Source organism: Cygnus olor, chromosome 5 (assembly GCF_009769625.2).
Source record: "Cygnus olor isolate bCygOlo1 chromosome 5, bCygOlo1.pri.v2, whole genome shotgun sequence".
Lineage (NCBI taxonomy): Eukaryota > Metazoa > Chordata > Aves > Anseriformes > Anatidae > Cygnus > Cygnus olor.
Genome location: NC_049173.1, coordinates 9,945,479 through 9,958,707, shown reverse-complemented (window position 1 = coordinate 9,958,707; position 13,229 = coordinate 9,945,479). Strand labels below are relative to the sequence as shown.

The 13,229-nt window shown below is 40.6% G+C and overlaps 2 long non-coding RNA genes across 3 annotated transcripts in view; both read left to right on the top strand.

The window, feature by feature from the left end:
* LOC121071060 overlaps positions 1-11,409 on the top strand; it is a 57,785-nt gene extending 46,376 nt beyond the window's left edge. The window contains exons 8-11 of one of the 2 annotated variants that reach the window (XR_005820354.1): positions 52-178; positions 8,733-8,869; positions 10,650-10,739; positions 11,018-11,409. This is a non-coding gene — a long non-coding RNA (uncharacterized LOC121071060). Of the gene's footprint in view, positions 1-51; positions 179-8,732; positions 8,870-10,649 lie in introns of both variants that reach the window. The other variant, XR_005820353.1, reaches the window with a different exon arrangement.
* LOC121071062 lies at positions 4,051-5,992 on the top strand. The gene is made up of 2 exons (XR_005820356.1): positions 4,051-4,591; positions 5,790-5,992. It is a non-coding gene; the product is annotated as an uncharacterized LOC121071062 (long non-coding RNA).
* Positions 11,410-13,229: the final 1,820 nt, after the last annotated feature.

The window sequence follows — 13,229 nt, the reverse complement described above, 5'->3', positions numbered from 1 at the left end:
TTTCCTGTGTGTGTTGGGCTGTTAACCAGAGTGATCCGCTGACTGTTTCAGGAAGAAACCTGATTATCTCCTGGGAGAACCTGCTGCCTTGCAGGGAGAGGGACTACTTTCAAGTGTGACCCTCTTACCGCCCATGAAGCCATGTAGATACAGATCTTTCAGCTTGTGTCTCATCAGGGTATGTAATGTAAAGTGACAAGGCTTTTGTGACCTATTGGGATTGACTGTACCATGATACCAATACTTGCTTTCTTCAAACTGCTTTTTACAAAAACAGGATACCTGAGCCCTTCTTATAGGCACAAAAGGAGAAAAACAAACAAACAAAAAACAAAACAAAACAACAACAAAAACCCTGCCAACACAAATAAAAGAAGGTTTTCCTTCTGGTATCACTTAGAATTGTTCTTTTCCAGTGCAGTTATGTACCAGTAATCCTCACAGTAGCTCCTAATGCTCAGAAAGTAATAAATATGGTGTCTCTGCACAAGTGGGGAACTGGAGGCTGGGAGAGCTCTCCACCATCTCAGATCCACAGCACTAGGCACAGAGCCCAGACTTTTTGAAAAGACGCAAACGCAGGACGTAGAGCTTTGCAGAACTTGGCAGCTCCCAGCGGGAGGGTTTGGGGCAGATTCCCAGATTCCCCAGGCAGCTTGATGGATGCTCATGAGGGATGGTCTCTAGAAAAACCTGTGTGAAGCAGGATTTGGTGCTGGTGTGGTGATTGGTAACTGGAGTTTGTCATTAGTCAGCTTGTGGGGTTGGTGCTGTGTTGCAGTGCTGGGTGTGGATGTGCCTTCAGTACGTTGCACAGATAGAGCCCGTTTGCTTATGAATGGGCATGCTCTGGGACAGTCCTTGTTTTGTTCTGCATACGCACACATTACACCACACTACATCCATAGAGTTGTGCCTTGATACAGCAAAAGGATAATCAGAGACAGAAGTGGCAGCAGAACAAACAAATTGTATACCACCACAATGTCTCTGCAGGCAAATCCTAATGTTTGCAGACTGAGGCCAGCAAATGAAGGGCGTTCAGAAGTACAAAGTATGGTTAATGACCATCTTACAAATGCTGACTGTGTTTTCCTTACATTCACGTTTGTTTGCTTTGTGTTCTTTGTTTTCTTGCTGTTTCATAGAGGTCCAGTCCCTTTTCACTTACATTTGATTTCCTATAAATAGCTGTGCTCTGTTTTATGTATTCATGTTTAAAGCCATGTTTACTTCAAAGGCAGAGGGACTTCAGATGTCCTCCGTTTACTTCTGGCAGGGGACTTCAGACATCTGTTTTGTTCTCGTCCCATGTATGGAGCAGCGAGGAGCTTCCAGGCATTAATTCTGCCCATGAAATGCCCCACTTGAAGCTCACAACTCTTTCTGAGATTACTTTCCCCAACCTATCCTTACCTCAGTCACCTTTCCTCTTAGTTCCCAGTCCTTCTTCACCTTCTCTGCACATCACAAGGGCTCTGGGTTTAGACACAGAGGAGCTCGAAGTCCATGCCAGTCCCTTCTTCTGTGGCATCTTTGAACATCACTTTTCTGCCTGAGATGATTAAAGGTTTACTTTATTCAAGATGGATGAAGCAGGGCATTTCCTATGACTTCTGAGCTTTTAAAGTGTCCCCAGTTGAGGCAGCTTCAACAGACTGTGTAAACAGTTAAACTTCCACAGGGAACACCATCATCTTAACACCTAATGAAATCCTATACTTTTGCACCTGGGAAGCTGCTAAGTGATTGTAAGTGCAGGGTCAAATTTAGCCTTGGTGTAATTGTCATACTTTCCAGTTTATGGTCCCGATGAGATTGTAGGCTTCATTTGGACGGAAAACAAATCAAGCCATTTCCTGCAGAAGCTGAATGAAATGACGTGGGGCTTCGTCAATCAATGTCATTTTGATAAGCTCATTAGAACCAGCAGCTGTTGGAGGGCAATGGCCAGAGGTTATGGTCTTAGCACCATCATTAAGTCTGGCCTGACATACAGGTATGTAAACCATAACTCAAGATTTCAGTTAGGTAGATTTACACCAGCTGAAGGTCTAGCCTCCTTCTTTTATAACATTTGCCATAACTGTCACAACTGAAACATAGCAGATAACTCTTGAAATTTTTGGAAAGCAAAATTATCTATAAGTGTGTGTGTCTATCAGATTTATGCAAGTCTGTCATTTCAGTGGTATAATTTCCTGTTTGTTCATGTGAGGTAGCAAGAGCCTCATAGCCCTAGACAGAAGTAAAAGGGAAACAAAGTGTTAATGCGCAAAAATTCCTTCCCTCTTACTCCTCATATTGTAATACAACAAAAGGGCAGTGAAAAGAAGATTAAAAAATAAGAGCCAATCCTTAAAACAGAGTTGTGATCAGTAGAGCATAAGCAGCATTTCAGAGTAAATTTTATAGAATTATAGGCAAAAATTCCATTCAGATATGCATCACAGATTAAACAGAAAACAAAAAGCACACAATGAGCACAGTGTTATATTTTCCAAAGGAAAATATATTACCACCGCTTAAAATGACAAAATATCAGAAAGATTTCCACTTCACGGTGTATTATTTTATATTAGAAAACTTTAAAACTTTAATAGTGCTTTGGGCTGAGTTCAGAAAGGAAATGCTTGGGTTCATTATTTGATACCACCTCATATCCCGTGGTAGTAAAACAGGACTTGCATTGTCCTCTTGGGACTGCTCTGAACAAATGCAGCTTGTATGAACCCCATGAGCTTCTGGGGGGCAGGATTTTACAAGGGAGGTTCATTCTGACCTTTTTTTCTCTTAAACTCAATCTCATTGAGTGAATAGTTGAGTTTCACTCCTGACAAAAAGTGGTTGGTGGCTTCTGTTTTCCCTCCGTCAGGTTTTGCACATCAAAATGAGCAAAAGAGGGCTTATTCCCCTGTAACGTCATAGTGAGCCCAAGTGAAAAAGAATAAAACCTAGGCATTTATCTGAAACTGGATTGTGGAATCTGCCTGGTGATGCAAAAAGAAAATTAACACCTTGGTTGATAACTTGGATTGCTTTACTGGAATAACATTTTACAGCAATAATTGCTTCTTTCTGTGAAACCACACTTTCTTGGGAATATGTTAATTAGAAAGTTTCTTTCTTTCTGTCATACTCATGATGACAAAAGGAAACCTCTCAGGGTCCCTTCCATTGACTAACAGATGAAGTGTTTTCTGCTTTTTATAAAATATGGATGCCTGACACTGAAGAAAGGTACAGTTTTGTGGTGTTTTCTGATTAGCTGCTGAGGCTGTACTGCATCTTGTCTGCTTTATGCTTGTCTTCATTCTGGTGGTAGGGTATTTGAATGTTATAGTGAGAAGCAGTGAGTATTGGAATAGGATGAAAATAATTCAAAGTGCCCTTTAATAATGGTCTGGAGTTGTGTGTTTGCTGTTCGAGACACATGAAGATTTACAAAGAGACATTTTGGAGACATATAGAGCTCAGAAGATTGACCTAACCTGTATTTCTGATGCAACCAATTTGTTTCTATAAACATAAACTACTTCTTTCAGAATATGAATCAAAGAACCTGCCAGTGTGCTGGAGTTACTTGACTATTAGAGGAGGCTTCTGGTATGTTAGTCTTTGTGGCTATAAAATCTCCTTAGGGAATGGAAGCAAATTTATGGCCTATTACTGCAACATGTTTAGTGTTTTCAGGCCTAGCTCTGGGTCTAGGAGATTATTTTTCTCCTTTACAGTTTAATTTATTAAACATAGATGGATTGTAGTGTTCATGGAATTCATGGGATTATAGAAAAGTGGGTTGGGAGGTCACCTAGTCCATTCCCCACTGCAGGAAAACATCAAGTTGTACATGTATCTTCTCTCAGTGATATCTCCTCCACAGCATCCCAAAGGAGCCTGTTTGATTGTTCAACTCTCTATCGTGCTGGAAAATTTTTCCTAACCAAAAACAGTTTTGCTGAATTATAAACCATTTCTTTCTTGTCCTGTGTAGCAAGGTTACAGAGGAGACTGCTGTCTCTTTTAAAAAATCATTTACAAATTCAAAGATCTCTGTTGTGTTTTGCATTAGTCTTTTTTTCTCCCTACACTATGCAGGTCTACCTCTTTCTCATAAATGTCCAAATTTCTGGTCATTCATGTTGCTCTTCTTTGGACCTTATTGGCCTACATGTTCCTTAGAGTTAGTTGTGCAAAACGTCGTCTGGATATAATACCTTGAGGTCTTGCAGGTATTGAGTAAAGGAAAAACTTCTATTTTTCTTACACCTTTGTGTTCATCTTTTGACCAACTGTAGCACCCAGATCTTTACCTACAAAGTAGTACCAAGCCAATTATTCTTAATTCATATAACAAACTATTGCTGACTCGCTTGACTTGAATCCTATTTTTTGAGACTATTCCAGAACAGTCAAGAGCCTCTGCAGTGCTTCTTCTGCTCTGCAGCAGATGTGGAACCCTTCCCAACAATGTGCAATGTGATAACACCACGTTCTCTTGTATCATCCAGTTCATTAGCAATGAATAGTATCAGGCCAGGAGAGACCTGTGTGCAGTCCACTTGCTGCAGCCTTTGACAGCAAACCATTGGTAATTATTTTCTTCAGTACGGCTTTCTAACCAGTTTTATACTCACTCTTTACTAGTTTCCCCTAGTCCACATTTTCTTCTCTTATTTATCAGAATGTTATATGAGACAGTGTCAGAAACCTTACTAGGGTCAAGATATATGACACCTACTGCTTCTTCCATGTCTGAAAGGTCTATTATCCTGTGGGGGAAGGAAATTACATTAGTGTGACACAATTTGTTCTTGACAAATCCATGCTGGCTGTAACTCATCTCCTCGTTATCTTCTAGATGCTTACAAATAGTTTCTTTGATTGTTTGTTCCAGCATTAAAAGTAATAGAATTAGACAATTTGTCAATTAAACACGCATCTTATTGCACATTCATTACCTGAAACTGAACAAAGATGTGAATTTTGTCAATTTGCCCTTGTCCTAATAATGGTAAAAGTAAAGCTGCAGGTCTTTTTGCTCCTTGCCTGGAAAGAATGTGCCCTCTGGGATGAAGTCCATGGTCTGATCCCAACCTCTTTTTCTTTTTCTTCCTCTTTTTGTTTTAATAGGGAAATTTAATCAGGGAAATTGAAGCGCCACAGGCTTAATGTGCTCTTTCAGTTCCAGTGGCAGCAGCCAGGTTTCACCTTGTGGGACAACTTGTGCAAGTCCCCCTTCACCTGGCTGGTGGGATGGAGAGGACTCGCTTTCATGTCCCCTTCCAGCAGAAGTGGCACTGCTGCACACTCCCACTGTGAAAGTGCTGATGCTCTGTGCACCACCCAGGAGGGAGGAAAACCAGTTGCTGCTGGTGGGGGACCTGGCAGCATGGTTCTAGGAACAGGGCTACCAAGATGCTGGAAGGGATCAGGAGGAGTCAGAAGGAAAGGGAGAAGTAAGGGCAGATAAAGCCCTAAATCATTTCACTTTGTTTGCAACCCAGCTAGAAGGAAAGGGAGAAGTAAGGGCAGATAAAGCCCTAAATCATTTCACTTTGTTTGCAACCCAGCTAGAAAGGAAATGAGTGAAATTTCATTTGGCAAAATCATTCATCCCAAACTTGCTTTTCTTTAATCATCTAGCAAGATACATACAAACTGTAAGGCTTGTAAGAGCTCTTTATTATTTATTTCTTTGCATTCAATAATCATCACTGGTTAATATTTATTGCATGATGTGGCCGGCAGAATAGTGTGACCTTCCCACTTTTCTCCTCCCCCTACAGCTCCACTGTGGAAGGAGGCAGGTGTGGTAGGTCCCTCACTGAAGAAGTTTCCTCCAGCCCCCAGCCAACTTCAGAAGTCACTTGCTGTGATCTAAGAGGTTAATACCAAAACCACAGGGCAACACTTTTCAATAAATCTCCACCAACTGGTCTTAATCAAGTCCAGAAATGTTCCACCTTCTCTCTGCAGAAGGAAATAACAATAAAGAACGAAAGAAAAAAAAAGGAAATAAGGAAAAAAGGAAGAAAGAAAAAAAGGAAGAAAGGAAAAAAGGAAGAAAGGGAAAAAAAAGAAGAAACAACAGAGAAACCGAATAATGTACACGTTTTTCAGTTTTTAGTAGCTTCTACTGGGTGCTGCCCTATATAGAAACTTAAATTGAACACACTGGTATGCCACCCAACATCAGTTTCAAGATGAGCATCAAGACAATTACTCATAAATCTTTTTGATAGGCATATTATTTTTTTTTTAACACAAATACTCAGAGAAGAATAAACATAAATAAAAAAATAAACCATGTGGTCTACTCCCCATCTATGCAAAATGAATAAAGGTTTCTCTTCATGGCCTGTCCATTATGCTCCCCCAAGATGAGATTCGAGGTTGTGCAAGGTTTCAGATGTGCTTCTAGACAAAGGGAGAGAAGGGCGCATCCTACACTGCCACGTTTCTGATGCTTTCCATTATTTAGCAGAAATCATTAACCATTCCTTTGTTAGAACAGGCTGTCTGTGAAAGCCAGTTCAAGCAAATTCGCTGCTGCACGCAGCATGTTTTACACAAGGAAAATGCAGCTGTTTGTGGAGATGCTTTTGTACAAGCACCGAATTGCCACTGTTAAAACTTTATCCAACTGTAAAAATATGAAGAAACTACACTAACTTTTTATTTATTTATTTATTTAATTTGCCTGTTTAATTGAAGTAATTCCTATGCCTTTCTTGCTACTCTATATAATTTTATCTTCCTTTTCCACCACTTCCTGTATTTTTTTCCTCTGAGGCTTTGCAGAGGAGATGAAGTAGAGCTACATTCAGATATTTGGGGTGTCCCATGCACAGATTGTGAGCAAACAACAGTCTTGAAGATGTGTCAACTACTCTGCTGTTAGTTTTGCAAAAGTTACCTTCCAGTACAGGAAATCAAGTATGTTTTCTTGAAGTTTATGTTGAGCTGCAGATTTGTATCTTCTAAAGAAAGCTAATGAGCTTCCTGGTTTTCTCTGGAAAAATATGTCAGGCAGTGTTTAGGGTATAGATAGATTACCATGAGGTTTTTGGATGAGCATCAGAATTAAAAACAATAAACAAGTCAATACAATAAATGGTTGATTTGATATGTTTGCTGTTGCATTTTTTTCCCCAGCCATGTTTAATTTGGACACAGCAGCATTTCTCTGACTTGCATCTTTTTTGGTGTGTTGGGGATTTGAAGGAATGGGTTAGTCTGGATTGGTCCTTAATATGCAGTGATTGCATTAGCTTGCTGTTTGGCAAGGACCTTACACGTAGCCCCTTGCAGCTGGTAAGGAGTTTTCCATGGCATAAGTGGGCTATTTTTTCTTTTTCCTTTTTTTTTTTTTTTTTTTTTTTGGCTTAGGGTTTGGTGCATGACTTAAAAGGAATCATTCACTGGAGAAAGATATTGCCTCTTACTTTGCAAGCAAGCTGTTGTGAACACATAGCCATTTGAAAAGTATTTGCCATGTCACGTTTTAAATACTTGGGGCCTGCAGTTCACTTGTGAGGAGATAACTGCATCACTACCATCCAAAGCCCTCCTTGTTGAGTGAAATTGGACCTAACTCTACCTGGCAGCTACCCTGGTATCTCCGCCATGGAGAACTGTACCCAGGACTACAGGTGGGGCTTACACTACCGCTTTTGCCCTTACTCTTGTGTATGAAATATGGCTGCATCTGGCCCTGCTGCACAGGTACACCATAGCTCAAGAGCGAAGGAAGATGAGCAGCCCATTAATTTGGCCTCTGGCTGGCGCTGTGGCTTGGCTCTCCTTGTCCTTCTGCAAGTCATCTGCTTGCTCCAGTGTCAGTTGGATGGAAATAATGTGATTGATCTTAGTAGTCTTCAGTCCTGAGGCTGAAAATGGGAGAGGGGAGATGCTTGAGGTCTGTAGTAACATAAACAGCTTTGAGAAAGTGAATAAAAAATAACTCTTTCCCGTTTCTTTTAACACAAATTCTGGGGCTGCTCACTGAAATGATCATCCTTAAAAAAGGCAAAAGGGAGTTTGATTTTTGTTACATACATCACATGGTTAAAATGGGGACCTCACTGCAATTGGACATTGAGGGACGGTCAAAAGTACAGATAGACAAACAAAACAGGTGAGACAGGGTCATACGGGACAGATCCTTTAATGGGACCATCAACACATTAGTCTAAGTGCATCTGCAGCTCTTTCAGGGAGATGAAAACCTGACTGCTGAAACTTGTGAGAATGCAGGAGAGGAAGACCATCCTTAACTTGCCTTTTACTTATTCCCTCAGTCATTGGTCTCTCCGGCACAGGAGAGGAGCTCTCTCCTTGAATCCTCCACTCAGTCCAGGGTAGTGTAGTTCTCGCTGGATGCGGACACCAAATGTATGAGCTCAACATTCCCTTCCTGCACGTATTCCCATGAGCAATTCATGAGCCTGCAGGAAGCCAATGTTCTCTGGGCTAAAATGCATGGCAAAATTAAATCAGTTTTAAATTGGAGTTAATGCTAATAGCTATTTTTTCTCAGAGCTCAACATGTTCTGTTTCACATGCAAATCTCTCTTTAGTTCATAAAAAGCAGTTGTTTCTTTAACCTGTTTTTAAATTAGGTATTTTCTCTCATTTCCTGTATATCTGAAATACCTGACCACAGTTCCTGGTTATTATTAATGTAACACTCGTAATCACAGTAATAACTGTCTTCTTCATTTGCACAGCACCATTAGCCAAGCCTCCCTGCCAGTCAAATGTGCTCAGAGAAGGAATTAGGTCTTTTCATTGGAGGCTAACAAACTAAAGGTGTGACAGGACACAGTGGAGTGCCTGGAGTCTCACCAGACTTGGAAGTGAATAGGTAAGCAGTGCACAGACATTAGTCCTGGAGAGCTCATCCAGGGGGATTTTTCTGGGACTTCTCACAGGAAAAGAGAGAGGACCATTGAGAAACTTGCTTTGCACACAGAGTAGTGTGTGCTTGAGTGTGTGTCTTCAAAGGGTAAAGTGCAGCTAAATAGTCAGCTCTCCTGAATGTCAGTGAAAGTTGGACACCTGAATGCCCTTTGACTGGTTTGCAGGCTGCCTGCTTGCAGTGGACAGAAGGACACAGTTCCTGCTCTGGCAGGTAAGCTCAGGAGCACATTAAACTGCTTTGGTTATTTGTGTGGATTATTGTTAGTGCCCCAGGTAGGTTCAATGTCCAAGCACGATAGTACAGAAGCTTCATTCAATATGAATATTTCAATATGAATTCAATTCATTCATTCAATATGAATATATGAATATAAAAATGAATATTTCTTTCTGATTTCCTTCTCTGCTCTGGTCAGGATGACCCCTTCCTTTGTTTCTGCGTGACACTTTGTGTACTCTTTGGTTGTTCAGTGATTACATTACAGGCATTACACAGACATCCAAGTCTTTGTTACCATCATAAAAAAATAAAAAATAAAAAAAAATCCCATGCTGTTTTCTGCAATGCTTTAAGGCTATTTGCAAATTAAAAGTCAGTGGAGAGTGCAACAGGCTGCTTGCTCAGCAGGGTTGGTGGCAGGGAGCGGAGCGGCTTGGCCCCGTCTGTGCATGCCTGCTCACAGAGACATTTGCCCGGGGACCAGCAGCAGGAGCCAGCTCTCTTCCAGGCTTCCCTGGGGGCTGAGCCTCCTCCTGGCTGTTGGCAGTTCCGTCAGTACCGTTTGATGCCCTTTGGGTACACGTAACCATGGGACATTATGGGCACATTTAATAATGACATAGTAAAGGGATATTTGGAGGAGCCACATGGAGGCTGAAGCTCTGCAGAGGTCAGCTCCTGGCGTGACAGCAACTCCTTCCTGCAGTGCTGCAAAGGTCACCTTTGAAATTTTTATTTATTTATTTATTTATTAATCCAGATTGCAGCAATGGCTGGGGACAGCATCCTTTTGCTCTGTGTAAGGGAGCTTTTCCACCATCCAGAGAAACTATGGCAGCACTTCTCTCTTTGTTCTTCACAGCCGCTCCTTAGTGCCTCCCTTTCCCTTCCCGCACCTGGCTTTTCCCTAGAAGTGCTGGCTCCCAGTTTTGCTCCCTGTCAGCATATTGCCTGCCTGCCTCTGCTTTTTGTCTAGCCAGAGTCAAACTTATTATTCAATCAAAACTCAGCGGGAGTTTTGCTGAATTATTGTAAACTCACTGGGGCAAAAGCTGTGCCTTCCTACTCAGCAGTGAGATACCATGCATATTGATTGTGGCTGAGAGAAAATAAAAATGAATACATTCATATTGATTACATGTGTTCTTACTCACTATGAGACTCACTGCACAGCCCCAGTAGATTTATGGTTTCCCTTTATGACTATTAGCAATAAATCTATTTCTTTTTTTCCCACCTTCTCTTTTTCTTTTCCTTTTCCTTTTCCTTTAGTAATCTCATGTTCTGCAGAATTAATTTGAATAAAGAGTGTGGACTGTAAAATAACTTGTGGGACAGTTTGATAAGCTGCCTTTAACTTCCCACTCACACTGAAAATCCCTCCTTGACATGTCTCAAACCCAAACAATTCCTCCCAGATGCAGTTCAGATGGTCTGGGTCCACCAGACACAAGTTTTGTGCACCAGTGCACTTCTTCTAATGAACATGCAATTTTTTTCGCAGTGCAATTATGACGGTACAGCTGGGGACCAGACATGCAAAGCTATGCTTTTCTTCCAGCCTGGGAAACTACAGATACTTGCTTTGTTCCAGGTATATATTGGATATTTCTGAATTTAAGCACTACAACATTACTTATTATTTTCTCCTGGAATCCTCTGTTCCGTGTCACATATCTCCTGCAGTGAATGGTATTGTAAAGCTTAGGCATACTGTGCAGACTTAAATTCCTTTGCTTTGGAGAGCAAGACTTTGGTTTATGAGCAGGAATTGAGCAATCTAAGTGCATTATGCCTGTATTACCATATTAAATTGATGGCATAGAGCTCTAAGCAGGGCTGACATTTCTGTCTGTCATCCACATACAACAGATTTGAACTGAGTTGGCAAATTGGAGTGAGGCAGAAATGGGTGAAAAGGGTGCCCTCCCAAAGCAGAAAGGAGCCACGTGGAGTGATACCAAAGATGGAATGAAAAAGCTACAGTTTGTGGGCTCTGTAGAAAGAAGCAGGAAACTGAAGGGTGTGAATATAGGTGGAGATGCAGTAAAGTAAAAGAGAACATAACGAAGAGAAATGGACAAGACTAAGAGAAAGTTTATGCCCAATACCATGGAAGAGGTATCCCGCTGTTGACATCTGCTAGGCTCAGGAGGAGTCTCCCTCAGAAAGATGTTGAAATTCCTTCGCTCAACACATTTAAAAATAGACTAAACAAACCCCAGTGAGCCAGACTCTCATCCTCTTACTCACATGGGGCTGTAACTCACTCCAGCAGTCGTCCTTTTGAAGCCTGGGAATCCTTGCAGGCTGAGAGGGGTTGATCTGGATGCAAGGCAGAAATCTGGTCCCGGTTGCTGCAAGGAGCGATCCTGCATCGTAGCAGACATGAATCAGATGAATGATCGGCTCTTTTCACATCGGACACACTACACTGGCACATGCCTTCCTGTATAGTTATGAACTCAAGGAAGAGACTTAAAGCAAAGCATGTGTTAAAAGGATTTGCAGAAGCTGCAGGAGGGCTGCATACAGGAAAATACAGGAGTGCTGTCTCACTTCCATCCAACCTCAGCAGAGCTCTAATAAATGTATAAACTAACTTCACTCCTTACACGGTTCTGAGTGATGACAGTATCTCTAGAATCTTCAACAGGAAGTAACCATTTGCTGATAAACATCTCCTCTCCAAATGTACTTAGTAAAAAGACATATTCTTTTGTATACATTTAATTACAGGAGAACAGATTTTGTCCAAATAATTAGGTAATTTAAACCGTGCAGTCTTTCCCAAAGAACTATATTTAACCTTCATTTGAATTTAATTTACACATCACAGTGCCCCTTAAGCAGTTCGGTAAGCCAAAACACTGATCAAATATTTTTAAAATGTCAAATTATGCTTAATTGTGGATAGCACAGAATTTGTTTTTAGAGATAACTGCTTTTGATCTGCTACTATTTTTTGTCTATCCCATTGTCATGTTTCTCTTCATCAGAGGTTTCTGTCAACTGTTTAATCCATACAACACCAGAGTTTCTAGACAACTGAGGAATTCAAAGAAGAAATATGGGGGAACCCTTCAAAAGTTTCATGAAGTATTAATCCGCATATGGATTAGTGTCTTGCCACTACAGACCCCAGCATTTCTAAGAGTAGAAAAAAAGCATTTTTAAAATTCAAGTATTATTAAAGGATTAATAAATTTTTGCATGAATTAAGAGTAGTGCTGTAAAGAATAATTTTACAGCACTATTATAAATCAGCACCGCTTCATTGGCTTTCATACACCTATTCTGATTTACTCAGCTCAGGATCTGGCTCCTTATATCTAAACGTATCTTACACTGCAGGGAAATAGATCATTTTTCTCCTGACTTGCTCTTTCCTATTGTCTTGCCCCCGTAAATTATATATATTAGGTTCACCAGCAGCGCAGTAAAAGTAAACAGCAAGAGATGGAGTCTCACAGTTTGAATGAATTATAACACAAACTACAGTAGGTCTGACCTACATTAAACTAGTTCAGTAGAACAAGCTTTGCATGAAGTGGCTTGTATTTCAAGGTTGTCTGTAAGGTTGATTCTCAGTAAAAAAAATCGGAATGATTCCAAAGAATCACAATAGCATTATCGGTCTCTTTGGAACAAACAAAAGCTGAAGTATGCTTCACAGCTCAGCCATAAAACAATAGAGCGGGAAGACTTTCCTGTAACAGCATCTCCCACTGGGTGATAGCAGTTGAAAGTACTTACCATGATTATGATTAATTTCATTAGTGCTTGATTCACTTTAATACTTTTCTCCCTCTATCTCTGAATGCAGATAATTTTTTCCTGCAAGTAAATCCAGGGTGACAGTTTAATAGGCTCAGACATGCTTAGATCCAAAATGAGACTCTAATATTAATATACTATTGACCAGTTATGGATTAAGCAAACTGAGGGCACACTTAAGTAAATGACTTCAGAGGGACAAGTTAATGTGCTAAGTGGTTCACAGGCAATGATTAAAAATATTCTTCATTTACTTGGAAATTAATAGGTTTCTTTAATTAATCTAATAAAGTCAGACTGTGGTATG